Genomic DNA, 10,221 nt, shown 5'->3' with positions numbered 1-10,221 from the left:
GGATGGGTAATTTGAGACGGAGGGAGTCTTTAATTTTCATTTTGTCTATTATATTCTCAACAAACATGTCGACGATTGGACATAAGAAATAATTTTAAATCCAGTAGCAATAGCAAAATATATTGGTTATCTGTTGGGTTTGTGGCAGGGGCTAATTTGTATTATTCCAAACCGATTAATCAGTATGATGCAATAGATAATAAGTTTGATGCAACAAATAATCAGTTTGATGCAACAAATAACTAATTTGTTGTAACAGATATATCTTCTGTTGCAACAGATTGCTCATCTGATCCACCAGATGAGTGATCTGTTTAAATTGTAGGCACTTATGTTGGATTCATGATCGGCTTCTATCCATTGTTGGAAAAAATAGCAGTAACTTTGTAACTCAGATGATAAATTCGACTAAAAATCAAAATTTAACTTACCAAGGTTTCCTATGAAGTAATGTCAAAGTGAAAAGTGGTGATGCTCGAAATAAAATTTGACCTAAGAAATTGGTAAAATAGCAATAGTAGCGGTAACAACAACAACAATGATCGATAAGAAGAAGATGAAGATGATAATGAAGTAGAAAATGATGATAATGAAGCAAAAGATAATGAATAAATCAGCAGCAACAACAATGAATAACAATAATCATGAAGAGAGAGAAAACAACAACGGATGAGAAGAGAGAGAAACACATCTTTTTTTCCTCCATTTTCTATTATATTAACTAACATTTGGATTAAAGTGTTAATTTAAAAACTTGTAGATTATTTTCAAACTTCTCCAACTTTCTTAATTCATAATAAAATAATTGTCACCTCCACCTAATAATTAAGACTTATGTCACCTACACCTCATTTTAAAACTCTTTTGTCACCTACAACCCAAATACCCCTCTTACTATCACAATTATATTTATTCAAACTAATATTATCTTTTTACTAGAGTAGAAAAATATTTATCAGCTTCCTATATATATGTGTGTGTGTGTTTTTTATCTTGAGGCAAAGTGCAAAATGTGTGGGACAAGTTAATTAATTGATAAGAATCATATCATGATAAGCCGTATTTGTTATTTCAAGTATGAATATTATTTAATATTATGTTTATGTTTAAAGATATGCAAAAGAACCAAAATATTGTTCAAAGTTAGAATTAGGTGTCCTTCATAATATATATTAATAGTAATGTTGTCATATGTTAATTAAAATGCAGAACTTTGTGGCAAGTTATTTTCATATTTGTGGTATATATATATATATATATACGAGAAAGAATTGAGTAATCTGCTGATGTGGCATGGCTCAACATTCAGGAATGTCATTTTTCTTTGTTATCATTTTTTTGATATTTTTTTCATACTTTTAATCCTATTAAAAAAATGTCTACTTTAATGTTTTAGGTTTTAGAATTTCAACAGTCGCCGTAATTGACCCTCTTAATTACTCCTGCTTGTCTTCCTCTTCTTTTTCCTATTTCATTTTATATCCGACATTTTATCTCTTCTTCCTCTTTATTTTTCACCCCCTTTCAATGTATTGTTCCTCTTAACCAGAAGGTAAATTTTTTTATTTTTTTCATATTTGATTGTTGTTGATGTATTGTTTTATTTTGTATTGTTCAATTTTGCTAGATAGTTTATGGGCTTTCTTTACTTTCGCCTAATCACAAAGGTAAATTTTTATTTTATTTTATAACAAGTTTGTTTCTTTTCATGTTTGACTAGAAATTTATGTATGTGTGTGTATAGTACCCTAAAATTCTATTTGGTTGTTGCAATTCGATTCTTTCTGTTGTTTTCCTTTGCTTCTATATTCAATTAATCTCTACAAAATATATATAAATAAATATTGTTTTAAATGTCTTCCTGTTGTAGCAAATATTGTTCAATGATTTCCTTAGCTTTTTGTTTACATAAAATCATCCGATTTCTGATACCTATATTAGAGCCTCATTAATCTGAATTTAGGCTGATGGGACCATTCGGGGCAGCAATCCCTAAATAATTCCTTAGTTTCACTATACAATACTTTAGATAATTGTACCTTGATAAAAATACACTTTGCACATAAATTTTTTTAGAAGCTCTTCTTTGTTAATGCTTTAAATTTCTTTAAATTTTAGTCTAATAAACAACTTATATGTTATGTCAAAATTGAGGCTAAGGAAGAAGAGGATATATTAACAACGAAATGTGAGGTGATTAATTTCAATTCATGTGTAACGATCACAATATATAAAAAGAAAATCAATGTGGGTTTAGCTGTTTAAGTAGTAGAACTTTTGAATTATTATCCGCATCTTGACTTACGTTCGTGTTCTCTTTCCGGTGAGCGTCATTGGTATTTATCTATTTTCTCCTTTATTCAACTCCTTTGGTCTTTGAATGGTGACTTTGCAAGAATTTGTTATACTTTTGTTTGGAATTTTTCTTATGTTGTAGCTCTTTAAGTTAGTTTATCGTCTATATATGAAGAAAGGCCAAGAACACAAAAGAGAAGTGGTAATCATCAAAGTCTGTGTATTGCTTTTCATGATCAGCAGCCAGAGCATATAAGTACTATTTTCTATTGATTTTCCTGAAGGTAAGAAGCCCTGCTTCGACACAGATACATACTTCAAATGAGTTTTAATTTTTAGCTTTTTGTTATATGTTATTTATTTGACCGAATAATTAGTCAAAGAACACAAAGCACATATAATAGAGTTATACATCAATCACCGCCTGCAACCAACGTTATGCTATCAAGTAAAAGCAAAGAAAATATATTTACACATGTTATTCTATACAATAATTTTGTAGAGTTTATATTTTAAATAAGAATGCTTCTTATTTTAAATTTGTAGTGCTCAACGAGTAGGTATAGCATTCATAAATTTGGGGACCTAATTTAAAAGAAATATCAATCCAATTTGCTATATACAAATTGACTAGTCTAATTCTCTTGCTTTAGAATTTTATATGAAAAAAAAAAAAAGAACATTGACTGTAGATTTGCAGGCATGTTTTCTATGCCATTCAATTTTCTTTTTTCCTGATAATATAACATGAGTTTAGATAAAGTTATCCAAAAACTATTGAGTATCAAAAAACTCGTCATCTCTATTTGTCAAAATCAAAATATCCCTTTCTCTCATTACTTCATTCGTGTGTTTTAATAGTTCAAAAGTCTGAGGATGTGGTATAATGCATGAAGTTGTTCCTTCTTTAACGAGAGGTCTCAGGTTCGAGTTCTGAATATAAAATAATTCTTGATAGGAAGCGCTTTCTTCATATAGCCCTTCGCAACATGAATTGATATTAGTTCGGCTTCAATTCAGATCCTAAACACCTGAAGAAAAAAAAGTCTTTAAATACTTCGAATCAACTTTTCCTTTCCCCCATTAATTGTTTCTTTACTTATTATGTTTAATAGTTATTTATGTTCTCTTCAATATATATAAATGGTCAGTTTGGCCATTTCAACTTTTTTTCTTCCTCTGTGATTACTGTTTATTGGTACAACTTTAACATATCATGTTGGTATTTGGTCACTTTTATGCATGATGAAGCTACAAACCTTAAATTTTTGCAGGAAAATCTTAAAATAAAAAGGGTTGAGAGTTTGTGGTCTTAAGTTTAAATTCCCACAGAGACAAAAAAAATACTAAGTGTTTCTTCCCATTTGTTCTAGTTTTGATGGGGGTACATATTTATGATGAAAGGTGACTGATATCCCATGAATTTCATTGATATGTGTAAAAGTTAACCAGGACACGACAATTATAAAAAGAACTCTAGAAAGTGAATCAGAAGCATAAATGGCTATCAAAACTCTATTTTTGCTTCTCCTGATACCATTCTTTCCTATTTCTATTGTTGCCAATAACACTTTTGTCTTATCTAGGAAGTAAATCTAACGAATATATAAGTGATAAGAAAGAGTGCAAAGGTGTGTCGATTGACAAATAAGAGGACGAGAACGAAAATAATAGGCAAACTAATCAAACAAGAATTCAGCACTAATTAGCACAATTTTTGTTGCACCTTAGCATTTTAGTATATTTAGCTGTTTTTATAAGCACTCTTTCTTTAGGAGCTTCACTTTTGTTTCATATGTACTGAAGTCTTCTTTTAGAAAAGCACGTCCTTTACGGGATGCTTATGTGTTTTATTAATTGAAATAGAGGGAATACTTTGCTCTATTTGGATAATTAGCAAGAATTTCATAATACAATCTTAATATCATAGTCATAGACAGTGCAAAGCGTGACCAATTTTACTAGTGTATTTATGAAAGAAGATAATTTTCTAGGCTGATTATGATCATTGTATATTTTTGTGGTCGTAACTTTAGATCTAAATTTGCTTGACAAAATAATATATTTATCAAAAATATAAAATAACAATTGAGGATCTTCAAACAATTGATAATTTCTTACATTACATACATCTGCTAATGATAAAAAAGAAATATCGAGTTGCCAAATTTAGAAAAAAATAAATAAAATTGGGTTGTATCCCGTAAACTACATGAGCACTTCTAAGAAGATGTATAATGTAATGAGTAGTGAGAAGGATCTGGTTACATGTATCAAAATAATATAGTAGAAAACGTTGCAAAATTTGTCGTTAGATGCAGTAATGATAACCATTTTAGTACTTTAATTCCATGAAGTTGAATCAATTGTCACTTGTTCAAACAAATCTCTAGTTAACTTTTCTATGTCCAAATTGAAATAAATTATGTTTAATTTCTATAATAGATAAAGTGAACAAAATAACAATATGATATTTATTTAAATCATCTAAATAAAAAGAAATTATGATCAAATTAAAATAAATTAATAAGATAAATAGTTTATACCCATGTAAGTCAAATAACAATATGACATTTTTAATTTTGATTTAATTCACTTGCCATAGAAGTTTACACAATTTTTTTTCATATTATTATTGTTGTCCATACATAATTTTTTTTCTTAAACAATTAAGTAGAAAAAATATTATAAGATGCATAAAAAATATATTTTTTCTTTTCATATTATTGTTCGCCCCTATACTTTTTTGGATAAACAAATACAATCAAGCATAATTTAATTTCACCTGAAATATTATGCATGATGCAAAATTTACTACAATGACCATTACAATGATTTGAGAACTTATATTATGAGCCAATACAAAAAATTTCACCTGCCTAGAAAATTGATCACTTTATTTCATCCAAAAAATAAGAATTTATTGTAAAATATTTTAAATAAACATGTACGAAAAAAAAGTAAAAAATAACTAAGAAGCTAATAGAAGGTATGAAGAGAACTTCTTTCATTAATAGGTTGAAAACGTCAAGCAAAAGATTGTACAACAACAATGGTCATTCAAGACCAAATAAAATCAATCAATTTAATGATAAAATATTTACAATGTTCCATGTCTTTTAATGAAATATTTTGCTTCAAATCTATTCTTAGGTAGTTTAAACAATATCTTTCAGAATTTTGAATTAAAAGTGACAAATAAGTTTTTCAATTAAGTGGAGGGTCTTTAAATTTTAAAAATTAGGTAAAAGTGACAATTTTTTTTTAGTTTTTTATTTTAACATTTTTCGCTCCAACAACTACAAAGTTGTATCAACAACTATAGAAGCTGTTTCAACAACTATCTAAGTTGTTCGACAACTTTACGACATTATTGGATAACTTTGATAGTTATTGAAATAACTAATGCAGTTGTCTAATAACTATCTCCAGTTGTTTGTGAGACTTTATCTTTTTAACTTAATAATATTGTGGAATTCACTTATTACTTTTTTTTTAATAAAAGACTTGAGAGGCATTCTCAGCTGATTTTTCCACATCTCCTATTCCTCAATACTTTGATGCTTAAATCACGTGGGAATTGCACACCCAAGAAAAACGATTGAAATTCCCTTCCAATCATAGTTAGGGAGGCAAGCCACATTAACATTTGCATTCGACAGGAAAAAATTGAGAATTTGATCTAAAATTAAGCTAAAAGTGACTGATCAAAAAAAATAATTGGTGAGAGAATGAGGCCCACTATAACTACGGGTAATTTTATAGAGCTAAAATACTTTATATGTCCAAAAATGTTCTGCATAGAGTTTCTTTATTAGTTCCTGGGTATTCGGAATGTGATAATGATAAAAATTTTAAAAATATTTACTTTTAAATTAATAAGGAAGTTGAGCAGTTGTAACTAATTTGAGTTAAAATTTTAATTTTTAAAGTTTAAAAATTATAGTTAAAGAATCTGTGATTACTACTATAGAATGTTTAGGAAAAGTGAAATTTAAATTGTGTAATATTTAAAATTAATTGCAGAAATCGTAATTGCTATTAATTTAAAGAAAATATGTAATATGAGGACAATAGTAAAACAATGCTCCGATCGAAATTAAAGTCGCCAAAAATTATAATTTTCAATCTATTTCATACATCATTATTTTGTTTATTCCTCAAATAGTGAATCATTTTATTGGGCAACAATAAGAATTGTATAAGAAGTGGATAGCGGCTATAGTATATGTTTGAATGAAGAGGATTAATAAAATCACAAGTGTTGGTGTGGTGGTTCAGCACCTCACCCCTTAAGCAAGAAGTTGGGGGTTCGATCCCCACCTCTGGTGGACAGAGAAAACTCTGTGGCCAGTTCCCTACTACTTAGTGCGCTGACAGTGAAGAAGAGGCTTGGACTTCAATTTTGAACTTTCACGCAATTTTTCTGTATGATTTTATAATTTTTATTTGTTTATCATAAATTCAAATATTGTTACCAAGATAATTGTCAACTATATTATCTTGTATTATTAGATCTCTTTGTCAGTTACTGTAATAGGGTCTAACAAATTCTTATATGCGAGACTTAATTTTACCTAAAAACTACCACCCTAAAAGAAATCATTCATATATCATATATGTGAATTTTCAGTTTTTTTACATACTTATATGTAGCTTTCCCATTAACAAATAATAGTGTAGAATTTATTGGTAATACACTTATTTCTCAAGATATACAAAAGAGCTTCATAAGAAATTCAAGAGGGTGTAGCAGGTTATAAATTTTATCTTCTTTAACTTAAAAATTTACTACTGTACTAATATATTAATTTTGCTTTTTTCCTTTAGCGTAATCATTGTGCATATTATTGTCAAGTTTTCTTATGACATTCATTTTGATAATGCATGATGTAAATGGAAATGAAGAGGTTATTAGATAGGCGTGGGTGTTTTTTTGTTTTTTTTTGGGGGGGGGGGGGGGGACTTTTTCTTATTTTATTAACGATGAATGGAGAAGTTGTAGCCAATTACAAAACTATAACTACATTAAATTATAATACATATGTTAATTTAAAAACACCTAAGGATCTTACTACTTCAATTGTATTTGGATAGCTTTCAATTAAATAAATTCTCGAAATAAGAACTTCTGAGATATTAGCGAATATTATTAGTTATAACTTAACTAGTTAACTTATTCGCGCTTCGCGCAAGCATAAAAAAGACTGTAAATCTAAGATTTATTAACTCCAAAACTCTATATGTCATACACTTTAATAATTTTTAAATTAAACATAATCGTAAAATTATAAAACATCATAAATGCTAAGAACACTAACTATTTTGAGAAATATACATTTGGCAATATAAACGGAAGTTATTTCTTTATCGATTTTTATCTCTGTTTCGAGAAACATTGAAGATTACTTATTTTTTTTTACATATCATGTATCAAGTAAAGAACAATTCAATTAAATCTACTTCAAACTCATTATTGTGTGACCTACAAAAATTTTTCAGAAAAGTTAGGAAGAAAAGGATTTAGCATGATTTAATTTACAATCAAATCGCAGGATCATATCTCCAAATTAATTACTTTTGTACGTATATATTTTTTTTTTTTACAGAAAATAGAAAAACTAAGGAGAAAATACCAATGTTAAAAGCTTAACAGTTCACATGAATTTTCTTTAAATAATTTCTCACCTTATATATGTTAGAGACAATATATCATAGCATGTTTCTTGTGGCTACGCCTTTTACCTATTAAATTTTTGGGCAAAAATTCTTTCTTAAATTTTCATTGTTTTATCCTCTTATAGCACTTCTAGCCAATTTGGTAGAGCAACAAAACAACGAAAAAGAACATTTAATGACTACATCATGACAAATGACACGATAACACAAAAAGAGAAACTAAAAATAAGTATTGATCAAATTACAAAGAACTACTTACTACATAGAAAACATACATATTAGGAAGAAAACTGTAACGACCTTCCTGATCGTTTTATAAAATTTTCTCATCTTTTCTATTTTAGCTTTCTCGTAGTTGGTGTGCGTGAGTTAGGACTCACGGAATGAGTAGCATCAATTTTTGGGGTGTTCGAAAATAATTTAAGTCATTGATTGGATTATTGAGTTTTAACAAATTCAAGCTTGATAATGATCAAGCTCAATCAAGACGGACTCGAATTAGTGTCATAATGTTTCAATAGGTCCGAAATATATTTTTTTAGTTAATTTGCATATTTAATTTATTTCTATGAGGTTTCGAATAAATTAGGAGGATTTATTAAAAGTTTGACATATATTTAGATAATTAGTGTAATTATTAATTTAATGGGTCAAAATCCATAATTTTATTAACTTATGTGGTTAATACATAAAGGAAATTAAATGGTTAGGGTTTACCATTTATAGTATTAATTAATAGCATCAAAAAGTTACAAGGAGAGAGGCAGATAATAACGGTTTTCATCATTGTAGTTCGAGGAAGAGATTTCGACTTCAGGTCTCAGGTTAGCATCCATGGTACATTGAAACATTGAGGGAAATTGAATAATGTTATGATTTCATCATAATGGTATAATGAATATTGATAAAACTTTTGTCTGTATTAAGAATGAGAAGGCAGTAGTACGAATACTGAATAGCAATTTGTTGTCTCTATTGACTTAAGAAACTTTATGCTAGTTAATCACTTTTTTTGTCTTTATTAATGTTAATGAAAAAAAAAAGAAAAGGTTAGGTAAATTACGGGTAGAGTTGTGAATTGTTTACAGGTAGTTAGCAATATGTGATGCCATTATTATAATTAGCGGCGTGCTTTTGAAATTTAAAATAAAAAGTTGTTATTTTTTACTGTAACAACATTATAATAACGAATTGCAGTATAGTAACGCTTACTTGTTTTCGTTGCTACTTGGGTTAGATTCGAGGATTTTCATGAAAAATTACCAACCACACATGATTTGTGTTATTTTAATTAATTTGGTTGTAAGTTTTAGGGTTTTAGAGAAAAAAAAATAAAAAACGGATATCATGAGATTCATATTTTTATGGGGATTATTTATTGGAATAGATTTTGAACATTTTGAAACTTTGAGGAAGGGCAAGGCGCTTGCAGACTAACTATATTCGGATTTATTGGTTAGAGGTAGGTTACGGTTTAATTGGAGTTTATACTCGACATAATTGTGTGTATGCTCCTAAATTGGATACTTGTGGATTGGTATTCGGACATGCTTGAAATTGTTGATGTTTGGATTGTTGATTCGTGTATAAATATTTATTGAAAATTGACTTGATGGAATTGTCTTATGACTTTAAGAGTACTTGTGAATTTGCTACATTGTGTTGTATGCGGGGAGGTTGTGTAAATTGATATTGATAATACTTGTTTATATTTATGTTGGATCGGGTACCACGCTGGTACATTTATATTTATGTTGGATTGGGTACCACACCGGTACGTTTATATTTATGTTGGATCGGGTACCACGCTGGTACGTTTATATTTATGTTGGATCGGGTACCACGCCGGTATGGTACATGAACATAGATTGTTCCCAGCAGGTCATGACTATTTGGGCAAAAATAAGTCTCATAGCATGTGTGTACATAATTATGTTGATTCTGTGGATGTTTACAGTATGGTTAATACTCTTGATGGCTATATGACTTGTTTGTAAGCACTGTTTGTCCTATTATTGTTGTATTGTTTATTCATTGAGTATTTGTTATGTGATGAAGCCTATCTATTTGTTATTTGATTTATGTTGTGGACATGTTATTAAGTTGAGTTGGCCTATGATACCTACCAGTACATAGTGGTTTGTACTGATACTACCCTGTACTCTTCTTCTGTTGAGTGCAGAAAGTGTTCTAGGCTCAGACACAACCTCACCTCCAGAGTTTGATAGTAGTTGTTGATCCAAGGGT

This window comes from Capsicum annuum, chromosome 2 (assembly GCF_002878395.1).
Source record: "Capsicum annuum cultivar UCD-10X-F1 chromosome 2, UCD10Xv1.1, whole genome shotgun sequence".
Classification (NCBI taxonomy): domain Eukaryota; kingdom Viridiplantae; phylum Streptophyta; class Magnoliopsida; order Solanales; family Solanaceae; genus Capsicum; species Capsicum annuum.
This window is presented reverse-complemented; position numbering follows the sequence as displayed.